Raw genomic sequence first — 15,844 nt, forward strand, 5'->3', positions numbered from 1 at the left:
TTCCCTGGAGTGTCTTGGCCTCATGTCACCGTCATCCTAGCTCTGAGGTGGCCCTGACCCTACCCGTCTATGACAGTCTCCCTTCCCAGACGATTGGTCAGATTTTTCCCCCAGGTTGGAAATCCCACCCAGCACGGAAGGGGATTGCTCACAAGGGGAGGCTGGGTCTTTACCAGCCTCATACCAGAGGCTGGGCCTCTGGGTCTTTACCATGAAACTTGACCGTTTGGGTGTGCTCCTGTAACCGCTGTATCCCTGAAACAGACCGAGCAGTGCTCCCCCTGGGAGCCTGAACTAAGGGGTTGCTTGGGAGCTAGGGGTCCCCAGTTCAGAAAAGAAACAGGGTCCCAAAGTACAGGGAGGCTGAACCACCCTCAGGCCCGCTTTATGCTAACTGAGACTTACCTAATACTTTTGGCATGCAGAGTAGTACATGACCAGAAAGGCATATTTTATTTTAGTGGAAATTATGACAAGGATGGGCCACGAAGAACCTTCTTAACTCCTCTCCCCACAGTCCATCTTCTTTGTCTTCCCCACAGCTTTCTTGTTAAAAGATGGACTTGGCCAAGTCAGTGCCTGCCTAGCGACTTCTGTGCCCTCAAGCTCTCTAGTGGGGCCGCTCTGGCTTCTCAACCTGAATCCAGGCAACTGCGTCCAGGCCTTCTCTCTCAATTCCCCCAGTGCTATCCCGGTGCCCTGAGATACAGCACTACATCAGATTTTTGTGCCTTTTCTCACATGTGCCAAACTCATACCCACTGGACCCTTCACACATATGGTTTCTTTTTCCTCTCCATTTTCCTGAGAATAGCCTGCCCTGACTCCCGCATGCAGTTTTAGTTCATCTACTTTGTACATGAACCTCTTGAGGCATCAAACACAGTGATAGTCATTTGTCCATTGATTTTTTTTTATTTTTAATGTATTTATTTGAGAGAGAGAGAAAGAGAGAGCACTATTGGGAGAGGCAGAGGGGGCATCTCAAGCAGACTCCCTGCTGAACATGGAGGCTGCTGTGGGGATCGATCTCACAACCCTGAGAGTCAGACACTTAACTGACTGAGCCACCCAGGCGCCCCTGTCTATTGATCTGATTGTCTGGACATGCTAGTACCCTTTCTGGTCACTACCACCAGACATTGTGATGAAGCCATTCTGATGCCAGGAACCTTTTAACAAGGCAAAAAAAAAAAAAGTTATTAAATTGTCAGCATTTAAAGAAAATCAGAAAGAGATGTATGAAGCAGATATTCTCAACCCATTCCTGTAGGTTGTGTTCATCCTGTTTCTGACTCCTTCTCCTTCACATGGAATTTGCTGGTGCTTGGTGATACTGCGTTTTTGTTGAAAGCCGGGCATACTGACGTACAGCTTACAGATAGTGCAATGCATCCTCTTTAGGGGTATAGTTTGATGAGTTTTGACAAACTCATACATTGTGCAAATGACACTATAGTCATGATACAGAGTATTTCCATTGCCCCGGAAAAATCCTCATGCCCCTTTGTAGTCCATACCTGCTCTTTACTCCCAGCCCCCAGCAGCCACTGCTCTGATTTCCATCTCTGTAGTTTTGCCTATTCTAAAATGTCATATAAATAAAATGTCATATAAATAAAACTATACTAGGCACTCTTTTGTGTCTGGATTCTTTTGCTCAGTGTAACATCTCTGTGATTCACCCATGTTCTTGTGTGAATCAGTAGATCTTTCCTTTTGACTTCTGAATAGTATTCCATTGTATAAACATACTACATTTGTCTGCTCTTTTGCTGTTGGTGGACATTTGTGGATTTTTCCTTCTTTTTGGCTATGATGAATAAAGCTACTGTGAATGTTTTATATAACTTTTTGTGGACATGTATTCCTATTTTTCTTGAGTAAATGTCTAGGAGTAGTATAATTAGGTATAGATTTAACTTTATAAGAAATTAAAAAAAGAAATTGCCATGTTGTTTCCAAAGCCATTTACCATTTTATTCCTTGACAGAACAGTTCAAGGAAGCTGCCTCAAAACATCTCTGTTGCTGGGGCGGCTGGCTGGCTGAGCTGGTCGAACATGGAGCTTTTGATCTCAGGGTGGTGAGCTCAAGCCCTAATTTGGGCTAAGTATAGCTTACTTAAAAAACAAAACAAAACAAACAAAAAAAGTCCCTGTCTACCAAATCTGCCAAGTGAAAAATGCTTTCTTCATCACAGAACAGGTTCTCAGGTTACCTCAGGTGACAGGGATGGGCTGGAATGCAACTGTCTGCGTGGTTAGCCACCCATCGCCTAGAACACTGGCATGTCCTCAGGATGCCGCAGCAGTTTCCCTTGGAACTCTAGCAGCTCCAGGAACATACCCCACCTGCCCCTGAGACCACCCCGCGGCTCAGTATCTCTGTCGGCCTCGCTCCCTACTCAGTTTCTGCTGCTTGGCTCTGTACAGGTCCCATGCATCACGTACAGTAACACGAGCCCATACTGCCTTATAGGCACGGTTCTTTCCAATGGCTATACAGAAATCAATTCATTAAGACTTCACAAATCCCTACTATCATCATCATTATTATTTTTAAGATTTATTTATTTATTTGGCGGTGTAGGGGCAGAGGAAGAGAGAGAATTCCCAGCAGACTCCCTGCTGAGTGACTCAGGGTTCAGTCTCACAGCCCTGAATAGCTGGACATGTAACTGACTGAGCCACCCAGACACCCCCTATTATTATTATTTATACCCTCACTTTACAAATGAGGAAAATGAGAGGTTCAGTGAGGCAGCTCACTTTCCCAAGGCTGTAGAACTATAAAGTAGTAAGAGTTAGATTGGAATTCTGGTCGACCTCTTCAGAAGCCCAGCAGCACAGCACATTGGCCAGAGAGTGGAGCTAGTTCAGCTGGGTTCATTTCCATGTTCAAATTCATCTAGTGTTCACGGTAAGCCTCTGAAAGGAGGGCCATTATAACATCTGTTTTACAAGTGAAGGGATGGCACAGAGATGTTACATAGCAGGACAGGGGCACAGCTGGGATCGCCATCCAGGAAGTTTGGCTCCTAGAGAGAGCAACCAACTTCTGTGTTTTCCTGTCTCTCAACAATCCTCATTATTAATGTTATTATTTGGCTTGCTGCCCTGGCTCTTGGTGTCTTTGGGGTTTTACACTGCTCTGACATTTGTGTCCTTGCTTGTGGCTCACTTTCAAACTCTGACTAGGTTGTGCACTCAGCCTCCAGGATAGAATAACCTTGGTGGGCAGCCCTGTTGGCCATATCACCAGCCTCTTAGCAGCCCTGGAGAACTGCCTCTAGCTCAGGCAAAGATTCTAATCCAGCAGGTGAAGTCAGGAAGGTAAGTTATCTGCAGGGAGACCCAGGCCTAAGAAATCTCCTCCAGCAACTTATCTCAAGAGGATAAGGACTTGAGATCATCTCAAAGGATTGTTTCCTTAAACAATTTTTGAACTCTTTCGGATGAGAGACCATCATTGAACAACCCACTGTCAGAGCTTAGTACTGTACCTGACACATATTAGGTACTCAATAGACTTTGACTGAATGGTGAATGAGTGAATGAATGAATGAAGAGACCCACCCAGATTCTCTTAGTTTAGCTCTGTGCTGTTCCATAGGTAGCATGTGACTCTTTAAATTTTAATTAAAGAAAATCTAAAATTCAGTTTTTCATTTGCATCACCACATTTCAAGTACACAGTAACCACATGTGGCTAGTGGTTATCATATGGGAAGAGTAGATATAAGCACATTTCCATCATCGTTGAAAGTTCTATTGGACAATACTGGGTTAGATAATGAGGTGAGAGAAAGAATGATAGTGCATAGGGGAAATATTTATCACAGCTGATGGCTTTACCTTGCTTTCAACACTTTTAAAACAGCCTAGATCAGTCCTTTCTTGTTAGATTATGTTGCATACTGCCCATTCAGAGGTCTAGGAGTCACTTCAGAAATCTGTTATTGAGAAATGTATCTCTGATCAAATCCATGACCCAAACTTCTGAGAAAAAGAAGACAGGAGATGAAAGGAGGAACTAAAATTACAACGTTCTTTCTGTCATAGGCCACAGGAAATTAATGCATCCAGGGCGCTCTGTGCCCATTACTTTATATGATCCTTCCAGCAGCCTCGTAGGACACTGAGGGGAGTGAAGGTAAGTGGCTGAAAGTCATGTACTTGTGAAATGGTAAAAGTTAGTCCCCACACTCAAAACATCAGTGGGTTGATTGATGTTAGTTGACTAACATCAGGTTAGTTAGGTTGACTAACATCAGTCATTAGGTTGATTGAGTGTTAGTTAAGATTAGATTCAACTGATAGCTGTAGAAGGCAGAAAAATGGATAAAATATGACTCAAGAGGCTTGTAACTCAGTGAAGGGAAAACAAGAGAAACACAAAATAACTATATAACCATACATATACCCATGTATTTATGTATTTTATATGTATACATGTATACACCAACATGCATATATTATATACATTATATATGTGTAGACATATATATGCACACACACAATAGCATAATAACTAACATTTGTTTGGTATATTAGAGCTTATAGGCACTTTTCCTCAGCAAATCACTGTGATGAATGTCAAATGAATGGAATGTTGATACAGAAAGCAAGTATTCTAGGAATTCAGAGCAGGGTGAGATCACTGCACGATGGGGTGAGGAGGGAAAGTTTTGGTTGAGGCACAGACCTAGCAAGAACGCTGGGCAGTCCCACAAACCCGAATACAACTTCTGGCTTCCATACTACAAACTTGTCAGATTCTCCATTGCTTCTAGTTTTTAATGAGATGATCATAAATTGTCTTTACTTTCCAGAGGATAAAATGTTGACTGAGTGCTTAGTGGTTTGTGTTTTCTCTCTGATCCCCCATCCAAATGATCAACATATTAAGAACAACAACAACAAACCTCCCACACATTTCATGTGATTCTAGATATACAGAATAACGTCAACACTCCAGATATAAAAAGATTTGAGTTGCCTTTACTTAATAACCCTGTGATGAGCCTCCTGTGGTATAGCTCTAACACCTACTCACCACTCAGGGTTATGTAATGTCAGTTCTGCCCATAATTCTTGTAGTGCAGAATGAATAAAACTCCAGCCCAGCATTCTGACTGGCTTGTCTCGACTCTCCTTACATAATCATGGTTACCTCCTTGTTGGTAGTGATTTAGAAATGTCTTTCTAAAGTTCTGTGCACATTGGCTCAGCTTCCTTTAATTTTTTCTAAAGCTTCTGTCTTTCTTCCTTTGAATTTCTTTGGTTTTGAGCCACAGAAACTCATTATGGCTAGCTTAGACTGAAAAGTTGAGTATTGGGAGGGTATCGGATAGCTCACAGAATCAAGGGAAGGCTAGAGAACCAGGCTTAGGGAACACAACAATGAATGCAGCTCTGGGGTATTCAGTCTTGCCCTTGCCATCTGCTGGATGAATGAGTGACAATCAGATTTTTCCTTCTCACTCATTCATGTTCATCATCCCAAGCTCCAGCAGAGAGAGTCTGGTTAGCCTAGTTTAGGCAGGAGCTAGACAGAGAAAGGACACTTTATCTGACAGTCATTACAACTGACCACAAAGAGGTAATTCCCCAATCAATCTAGTGACTGTTGTGAGAAGAAGAGAAAGTGTGTGCTAGATGATCAAACCCCAGAGCAAATCCACCACACCCCATATTCTCTTTCTAACCTCCATTTCCTACCTTTTCTAATTGTCTGTAATAGGAGTGACCAATATATCTTCCAAGGTTATAGAAAAGATATTTAAAAAAAAATCCATTGGTATTGGAATTTTTCCTAAAATGTGTTAATGTTAGAGAAATTTGGCTTTGCCGCTCAGCAGTTGGTTGAGGATTAAAGAAGGTAATATATGTGGGGGCTCCTGGGTGGCTCAGGTGGTTAAGCTCAGGTCATGATCCCAAGGTCCTGGGATGGAGCCCTGTGTCGGGCTCCTTGCCTAGCAGGAGCCTGCTTCCCTCTCCCCCTCTCCCTCTGCCAGCTGCTCCCCCTGCTTGTACTCTCTCTCTCTCTCTGTATCAAATAAATAAATAAAATCTTTAAAAAAAAAAGAAGGTAGTGTATGCAAAATACCTATTACAGTGCCTAGCATGTAGCAAGTTCCACTAAATGTCATTGCCATCCCAGTCTTTCCCCAGTGGTTTGCAGAAGCCAGCTCATACCAGCTCACAAGAGCCAATCATTTTATTTTCGGGATTTTTGTGAGCCAATCGACATAACATTGGTAGCTTGAAGTTGACCTTGATGGGAATATTTACGTCATGGAAGTTGGAAATATTGCAAATGAGGGTCTGTCCCCAAGGTAGTTATTAATCATTTACCCATACACCATCACCTCCACTTCTTTCTTCACAAAATATGAGTAGAACCATGAAGAATTGAGTGTTAGTTAGGATCAGATTCGGCTGTGAGTAAAAACACTAACAACAGTGGTTTACTACATGTAAGTTCATTCTCTAGATTTGGGAAGGTAGTCTGGGCTTGGCTAGGAGCTCTAGTTTGTTGCTTCTCTATCCTTAAAACATGGCTTTTACTTCATGTTCTAAGATGGTGGCTGTAGGGGCCAAGGGCTGGCCACCCCAAGATAGGCCAGTCTGGCATGAACATTATTTTGAATAAAAGGCAATCAAAAGGTAGCAGCTGATTAGGAGAAGCTCTTCACCTCTCCCTCATGGACTGATTGTACCAGAGAGAGCTCTTTTGTACCAAAGAGAGCTATTTACAGAGATTCCACTTTAACTAGGAAACTTATCTGCAAAATAGGGAGACCTTTGTTTTCTTTTCTTTTCTTTTTCTTTTTCTTTTTTTAGACCTTTGTTTTCTAAATATCTCCTTTCACCTTACCACTAATGGTCTTTCACTCCTTTTCACTCCTTTGTATCTTCTCCCAAGCTCAGTAAGTGTCATGTTGCCTCATTGTCTTTGGAATTTCATACGCTACCAAGTTTGTTTTCTCCTGTTAATCTTTCTCATGTCAATTTGATTCTTAGTCCAGCTAGAAGGACCTTGCAGGACAGAGGAAATTCTTCCTCCCCAACACTGCTCAAGCTCCACATTACAGCCAGTAGGGAAGAGAAAGGCAAAGAAACACTCTCCTTTCTGTTAAGATCTTTGACAGAAGTAATGCACAACATTTCTGCTTATATGAAATAGGCTGAGGTGAATGAAGTCACTTAACCATATCTAGCTGCAAGGGAGGCCTGCGCATGTTTATTTACTCCAGGCAGCCATGTGCCCAGCTGGAAACTGGGGCAAAGGATCGAGAAGCTATGGGAAGGCAGTTGGTCATCCCTCCTATTACCAGCTAGAACCCTGGGCTTGACCTTTACTGACCACTAGCTTATACTCACCAACCTTTGTCCCACATTTTTCCTTGAGCTCTTCTTTCTAGCTTATCTCTCTTTCTTTTTAAAAAAGATTCATTTATTTTGAGAGAGAGAGAAAGCAGAGGGAGGGTCAGAGGGAGAGGGAGAGAGAAAAACCCAAGGAGCAAGAAGCCCGATGTGAGGCTCGATCTCATGACCCGGAGATCATGACCCAAGCTGAAACTACGAGTGTGATGCTCAACCAACTGCACCACTGAAGTGCCCCTCCAGCTTAGCTCATAACTAAGCAAATGGAAAAGCAAATGGAAAGCAAAACCAGCCCTCAAGCAGGAGCAACAGCCCTGACAGGACCTTTCGCTGGCCCAGACCCCCCAGACCAGTTTAAGCTTAACCCCCAACTCACTTCTGCACAGATGGATGATAGAATGACCTACAATTACCTTTACCTAATTATAATACTAAGACCTCCACCCAAGGAGGAGTCTCAGTCTCATTTACATAACATACAATGTGTGTACAGACATGTTTCCTTAAGACTCATGCACGGCCTTAGGCCTGCCTCTACATTTGATGACAAAGGCTTCCTTATCTAAATATTCATCCTAACCCTAAATAAAAGGAACTCATCGCCCTTGCTCAGGAAGTCAGATCTTTGGAGGGTATTCCCCATGATCTCCTTATTTGCTGCAAATAAAGTTTTCTTTGTGGGATAACCCAATGCAGCTTCTGATTTACCAGGGAGCGAACTCAACGTTGGTTCTGGTTATACTCTTGCTAGCTGGCGGGACTTAGGAAAGCAAAGATGAGAGGGGAAAGTCCTGCTGGTGTGACAGGAATGTGTGTGGTTTGTGGAACTCTGAAGGGGCTGGCTGGAATAGAAAATTAGAAATACTGAAAATGAGATTAAATAAACAAGATGGAAGCCAGATCTCAGTGAGGGTCCAGGAAAGCAGACAAAAGGATCTTTATCTGGTACCGTTAGAAACAGGAGGCATTGAACTTTTGAGTAAGGGTGCTGTACAATCAGAGGCATTTACAAAATTTTAATCTGGCACTGACATGATAGACATGTTGAGGAAGGGTGGAAAAACAGGAAGCATCAGGCTGGGCGGAGGGGAGACTGATTTCACAATCCAGCTGTGTGGTAGGAGTACATCTGAGAGGCATTTACTAGACAATATGTTCAAATTGATGTCTGGCCTGATAGGGAGTTTCAGACTGGGGTGGCCAACACAGAGTTTACAGGGTAAACAGAGCAAACCTACCTTGGTAGGTGTTTTTGATTGGGTCACTTAGAAGCAGAACCTGGCATGGGACTTTTGTTCAAGGGATTGATTGAGGAAGGAGGAGGAGAGTGAGGGAAATGGGATGGCAAAGGGGAAGAAGCTGAGCACATGTGTGGGCTGAGCCCACAGGGAGGCTCTTGGCACAGATGGCACAAGAGTGGGCTCCAGGTGGAGGCAAGGGGGCTGGTGTTTTGAGGCCCTACATCAGGCAGTCATTGACACAGTTCTGCCCAAAGTACACGTAAGGGGGGAAGGTTTGGGTCCCATTTGGTCCAGGGAAATTCAACAGAAAAGGGGACAGCTATGTGTGGTTTTTAGACCACATGCTTGTGAGTGATGAGTGGACCAGCTGCTAAAAAGTATCTGAGAGGGGCCCAGACAGCATCCATTTCAGTGTGTCAATTTTGGGGTGTTGGATTTGAGGTGGTGAAGAAATAAGGTATTGCTATATGACTAATGGGAAATGGGAGCTACAAAATAGGAGTTCATGTAGAAGGATAGGGCTAGCTAAGCAGAGACTGGAGTGAGGGACTTCAGCAGACAGATAGCTCCAGCAAGAAAGAATGAGCTCTTCGAGTGCCCTGGATAGAGAGAGGGGAGTAAGACTTTGGAAAGTAAGTTGGTTATACCCTAAAAGGAAGGTAGGTGGGAGAAGAGGAATCCATGAATATAACAAGGCAGAGATCAGTAGAAAGATATTTTAGTGGGTAGTTGAACTTACATTGTCCCTGGAAGTCAACGGAAGACGACGTTGAAGAAGGATGAGTATGGAAAAAAAGTAGAGGTGTTTTGTTTTTATTTTTTGTTAGTTCAGATGTTGTTGGTGCCCTTTGAGGGAACAACTTGATAGCAGAGCTGGCTTTGAAACCACATGGTGGGAGCTAGTAATGCTTTCCGTGTTTAATGCCATTCCATTCTGATTCTTAACTCTTTTAGGGCACTTCCTGCTTCAGTTGATATGTGCTCATTCTTGCTTGCCCTAAGATTACTCTATGTTCTAGTTACCTAATGTTGCCTAATAGATTACCCCAGGACTTAGCAGCACGAGACACCCTTTGTTATATTCACGGGTTCTGCAGGTTGGGAATTTGGATAGAGCCCAGCGGGGATAGCTGGTCTTTGTTCCATGATGTCTGAGGCTGCACCAGAAAGACTCAAAACTGGGGCCCCAAATCCTCTGCAGGATTCTTCACCCACATACCTGACAGTGGATGCTGGCTGTTGGCTGGGGGCTCCAGTTTTTCTCCTGGGGGCCTAGATTGGGTTTTTCCTGCAGGGTGGCGAGGGTTACTGGAAGAAAGAAGCAGGTGTGAGCTGTATTCCTTTTATGACCTCACCTTTCTTATGATCTACATTGTTTTCCCTGTACCCCATTGGTTGGTGTGGTCATAGCCCCACCCAGATTCAAGGGGTCAGAACAGGACCCTATCCTGGAGACAATAAAATGACTGAAGAGCAAGGAAGGGAGGGGCACTCATCTTTGGAAAATGCAATCAGTTCTATTCTGCAAAGCTTTCCATTTACTTCTTTTTTTTTTATAAAGATATTATTTATTTTATTTGACAGACAGAGATCACAAGTAGGCAGAGAGGCAGGCAGAGAGAGAGAGAGAGGAGGAAGCAGGCTCCCTGCTGAGCAGAGAGCCTGATGCGGGACTCGATCCCAGGACCCTGGGATCATGACCCGAGCTGAAGGCAGAGGCTTTAACCCACTGAGCCACCCAGGCACCCCATACTTCTTTTTTTTTTTTTTTAAGATTTTATTTATTTATTTGACAGAGAGAGATCACAAGTAGGCAGAGAAGCAGGCAGAGAGAGAGAGAGGGAAGCAGGCTCCCTGCCGAGCAGAGAGCCTGATGCGGGACTCGATCCCAGGACCCTGAGATCATGACCTGAGCCGAAGGCAGCAGCTTAACCCACTGAGCCACCCAGGAGCCCCTCCATTTACTTCTTATGACCAGCCCCTTTATTCAACAACCATCAATAATAACATCAATGGAAGGAACTACCTGAGGCTTAGAGGGGTAAGCCCAGATGACCTAGCGGGAGCTCTGCGGTAGCATGGACCCAGGGTTGCTGGGTTGATGTTGCTTCTACTAAGAACTGGATGCCTCTGAAGAGCAAATAAAACCTGTGGAGACTGGGACTGTTTCTTCAGTGTCCCTGCTTCCTCCATACTCACAACAGCACAGGGTCAACACCAAGGCTAAGAACAGAGATCCCTTAGCCATTGACCGACTGACTGGTCCTGCATTTGATACACCCATTTAATATGATGATTTTTTTAAAATAGATTTTATTTTTTTGAACATATAATATATTTTTATCCCCAGGGGTACAGGTCTGTGAATCGCCAGGTTTACACATTTCACAGCACTCACCATAGCACATACCCTCCCCAATGTCCATAACCCCACCCCCCCTCCCAACCCCCCTCCCCCCATCAACCCTCAGTTTGTTTTGTGAGATTGAGAGTCACTTATGGTTTGTCTCCCTCCCAATCCCAACTTGTTTCATTTACTCTTCTCCTACCCCATTAAGCCCCCAATATGATGATTTTTTAAAAAGATTTTATTTATTTATTTGACAGACAGAGATCACAAGTAGGCAGAGAGGCAGGCAGGAGAGAGAGGGGAAAACAGGCTCCCTGCTGAGCAGAGAGCCCAATGTGGGGCTCAATCTCAGGACCCTGAGACCATGACCCAAGCTGAAGGCAGAGGCTTTAACCCACTGAGCCAGCCAGGCACCCCTTAATATGATGATTTAATGTAATTTTGTATCTCTTTCCTCAGGAGAGCAGTCATGGGCCAGGGACTCTAAGGCTGCATTCAACTTACGGGCTGGAAGGCCAGGATGAAGCTGCTTTTTGTCTCTCTGCGCTAGCAGGGAGTAAGGCAGCACTCATGTCAGGAGTGCGAGGGAGTGGGAGACGCCCAGGAGCATTCAGGTGGAGCAATTAGAGGGTGATGTGAGGTAACTACGAAGGAAGAACAGGAGGGCTGGAAGGGAAGCGGCTGAAGCAATTCCTGTGAGTCCAGCTCAGAGAGAGGAGGGGAGCCAATTTCCGCCCCCTCCTCAACTCACATCCCAGCCCTAAACATGTTTCACAGCCTGGGGGCTGGGGGAACTCTGGCAATGGACCCAGTGGGGGTGGCAGGGGTGCTTATCATGATCAGGAGTGGGTGGGAACAGATCTTAAAACTTATATCAGGTCTCAATTTTCCACCCCCTGCCTATCCTATGCCCTACACCCCTTTCCACCCAAGCCAATCTTTGACATTATCTCTTTAGAAATGTCCTTGGGCTAGCAGTTTGTTTCTCAGAGATAGCAGATCAGGAAGGCCCTTCGGAAACCACCGTTTCCACATTCGCTGTAGGGGCAGAAAGCATGGGGCAGCCCAACCTGGGAAGTAACAGAGGACCAAAGCTGGCTCTGTGTTGTAGGACTACTTACTGCCTTCACCAGGTCCTCGCTGTCCAGCACCAGCCCTGCAGGGCCCGCTCAGGGGGTCTTTTTGCCTCTGCTTTCTCCCCATCCTGCTTGCCTCTGCTAAAAGCTGTATTCTCTCTGCTCAAGCCCCCTGAACATAGCTCCCTGTAACTTGTCATCTTATCCCCACTCCTTGGCCTCATCTTCATGGCCCTTGGTGGACTTGGCTTCAACTGTCTCATTTGTGAGTCACCCTGGCTGCTTTGTTCCAGTCCCACCAATGTGCTTATTGCTCTCTCCCACGTAGGAATTACTCACCGCTTACGTCCCCAGTCCCTCTGGAATATGCTCCTTCCTCCATGACACCCATTCTCTCTGATCATTTATTATTTTGTTTAAACTAACAATGCTGTTCCCCTGCCTCTGATAACTAAAACAATACATGTTTGTTGGCGAAAATCTGTAAAATGAAAAATGTATACAGGAGAAAATTCAAAGAACCCATGATTCTGCAACCTGATTTTAACTAACATTACCATTTTGGTGGGCTTCCTTCTAGTATTCTCCTCACCAGAACTCCTTCCTGCCTCAGGCCTCCATGCATGCTTGTTATTCCTTCTACTTAGAAGTCACTCTCCCTCTCGATCCCTCTTCCCTCTTCCTGCTCCCCCCTCTTCTTTTCTTCCCTCTTCATTCTGTGAGTAACTCAACCCATGTGTATAATCATAAAGGTCATTCTTTCAGGAAAACCTTTCGTCTACCCCCAAGTTATGTCTCTCTATTACACACTCAGAGTACCCAGTACTTTTCCTTGTAGCACTTACCACAACTAGAAATAAACCATCATTTTTGTCCTCATGTGTTTAATGTCTGTCTAAGCTGCTTGACTTGACGTAAGGTCCATGACTTGCTTGCTTGTTTACTCTGTGGACCTGCATCTACCACAGCACCCTGTATACAGAAAACACACAACACATCGCACCAAGACACCTTCCTAGAATAACCATGCACCTGTCCTCTCAGCACTTTAAGATCATCGATTTAACAAATATAATAAATCAACCACCATACGAGACCTGATTCTGGGAAAAGGTTACCTGGTTCTTGCCCCAAGGAGTCCTCAGTCTTTTGAGAGAGACAGACAAGTAAATGGAGGATTCTAAGATGTCCTTGATGGTCAGCTATAAGTATATGTGGTCAATAGTGTTAAGTAAAGCATAGGGGAAGAGTCTCCAAACTAACCTTGATGGAGATGATGCAATGGCTTTAATTTGTCCTTGTTAGCACATTTACTTCACAGAATCATGGGTTTCCAGCTCTTTCTGTAATGTGAGGAAACTAAAGCAGTGAAGGGCAATAAAGTGACTTGGTCAAAGCCACCAAGTAATTTATTGGTGGCCGGTCTGAGATTAGAGCCTTAGTCTTGAGACTCCCAGTCCAGTACTCCTCCTAACTATATCTTAGGGGCCTTTGGAATCTGCCTCCTTCCTCTTTACATTCCCCAAGTCCTGCTGATTTTATCTTGTAGAGGTTTGTCCAGTCTGTCTGCTTTTCCTCCACTCCCCTTCACCATGCTTCTTGCCTCCATTGTCTCTAGCCTAGGTCCCATACTCACCTCTGACCTTGTGTCTCTGCTTCTAGTCTTGTCCTGCTCAGATTCCTTCCCCATTTTGCAGCCAGGGTGAGCCTCCACAGGCCTAACTGTGAGCATGTATATCCTCAGCTTAAAGCCTTGAGGGGTAGAGCTGGTTAAGCATCAGGCTCTTGGTTTCGGCTCAGGTCCTGATCTCATGGGTCAGGAGACTGAACCCTTCATCGGGCTCGGCCAGTGTGGGGTCTGCTTTGGATTCTCTCTCCCTCTGTCCCTCCTGCTCATGCTCTTGCTCTCTCATATAACTAAATAAATCTTTTTTAAAAAAATATTTTATTTATTTGGCAGAGAGAGATCACAAATAGGCAGAGAGACAGGCAGAGAGGGGAAGCAGGCGCCCCACTGAGCAGAGAGCCCTATGTGGGGCTCGATCCCAGGACCCTGAGATCATGACCTGAGCCAAAGGCAGAGGCTTTACCCACTGAGCCACCCAGGCTCCCCATAACTAAATAAATCTTAAAAAAAAAAAAGCCTCATTGAGTTTTTAGTTCAAAATTCCCAATGTGGCATATTAGTTTATAACAAAATACTGCAGACTGGGTGGCTTAAACAACAGAAATTTCTCACAGTTCTGAGGGTTGGAAGTCCAAGATCAAGGTGTCAGCAATGAGGTTTAATTCTGAGGTCTCTTCTTTTTTTCCCACATCAGGCAGGCAACGTGCCAAGGTTGTAATAAGGTTTCGGAAAGGCACATGTTACACAATGGCATGAACACCCAACTGTCATTCTTAGGAACCACAAAAGGATCAGAAACCTCTTCTTTTGACTTGTAGGTGGCCACTGTCCCCCTTGGGACATATGAAAATATGGCCTTTTCTCTGTGTGTACATGAGAAGACAGAGATCCCTTGTATCTTCTCCTCCTTTTATAAGGATACAAACCCCATCAAATTAGGGGCCCATTCTTCAGACCTCATCCCTATCTCCAAATATAGTCACATTGGAGTTCAGGGCTTCAACAGATGAATCTTGGGGGCACACAATCACATTCACAGCACATGGTCTACCAAACCCTTCTTAACCCAGCCTGCTTTACCAGCTTTGTCTAAGCCCCTACCCTCTCTGCTTCCATGCTTCTGTATCTCTAGTCTCTCTTGGTTCCTTGAACTTGTTCCATTCTCTGCAGCTCTGATCCCTCCATCACCTTCCTTTCTTTCTCTGCCTGTCCTACTCCCGTTTTTAGCTTTTGTAAGGAAAAATCTATCTAGCCTTGGAGCAAATAGATATGGTTTTGCCTGCTTTGGCTCTGAGTCCCCCAAGATATCACAGTCCCTGTCTTGGATCTCTTTGAGAGCTGCTTGCCTTTTTGAGAACCGAGACCTGAAGAGGACCGATTACAAAGTAGAGTGTACAACCCCCACTGGAGCCAGAGACTCGAACTCAGTCCTCCTTTATTGGTTTCCCCCTTTTGGACCTACATCTTGCCCTTTCAATTTCTGCTTGGAGAGACCGCTGAACTTATTTCTGGGGGGACATGGCTCTCCCTTGCCTAGGAAGCAGTAAACTCAGTTTCCCTCCTCTGCCAGCTCAGATGTCTTTGTATTTTGGTTACTTTTAAGTCTCAGTTTAAATGTCTGTTTCTGAGGGAGGCCTTCCCTGATACCCCAACCTGTGTTTTGTCCTCTGGCTCTCCATTCTTGTGGCAGCGGTGCTCCCTCTTTTGTAAGAGTTACTACCTCATTCCTGTATTTTTCGTGTCTGTCCTTCTGAGCTCCCTACGGCAGGGGGCCTCTCTGCTTGGTTGCAGTATTCCCAGGTTATTGCAGAGCCTGGCTCCTAGCAGGTTATGAGAAACTGTTAACTTTTTTAGTAGATGCTCCATAAATATTCATTGGCTTGAGTTGTTCTCAAATAGTTTCTCAGATAGTCATATATGCATTTTGTTGTCTAAATTGGACTGAACATTTTTTAAAAGATTTTTATTATTTATTCAACAGAGACATAAAGAGCACAAGTAAGCAGAGTGGCAGGCAGAGGGAGAGGGAGCAGGGAGCCTGATGTGGGGCTTGATCCCAGGACCCTGGGATCATGACCTGAGCCAAAGGCAGCCGCTTAACTGAGTGAGCCACCCAGGCGCCCCTGGACTGAAATATTTTTTAAAAGATTTTGTTTATTT

General features: G+C 44.7%; 1 non-coding gene across 1 annotated transcript; it reads right to left on the reverse strand.

The window, feature by feature from the left end:
• Window positions 1–14,372: 14,372 nt before the first annotated feature.
• Window positions 14,373–14,476, reverse strand: LOC116860977. Its single transcript, XR_004381380.1, has one exon. It is a non-coding gene; the product is annotated as a small nucleolar RNA U13 (small nucleolar RNA).
• Window positions 14,477–15,844: the final 1,368 nt, after the last annotated feature.

This window comes from Lontra canadensis, unplaced genomic scaffold (assembly GCF_010015895.1).
Source record: "Lontra canadensis isolate GAN:19392208 unplaced genomic scaffold, GSC_riverotter_1.0 scaffold186, whole genome shotgun sequence".
In the NCBI taxonomy this organism is placed as follows: Eukaryota; Metazoa; Chordata; class Mammalia; order Carnivora; family Mustelidae; genus Lontra; species Lontra canadensis.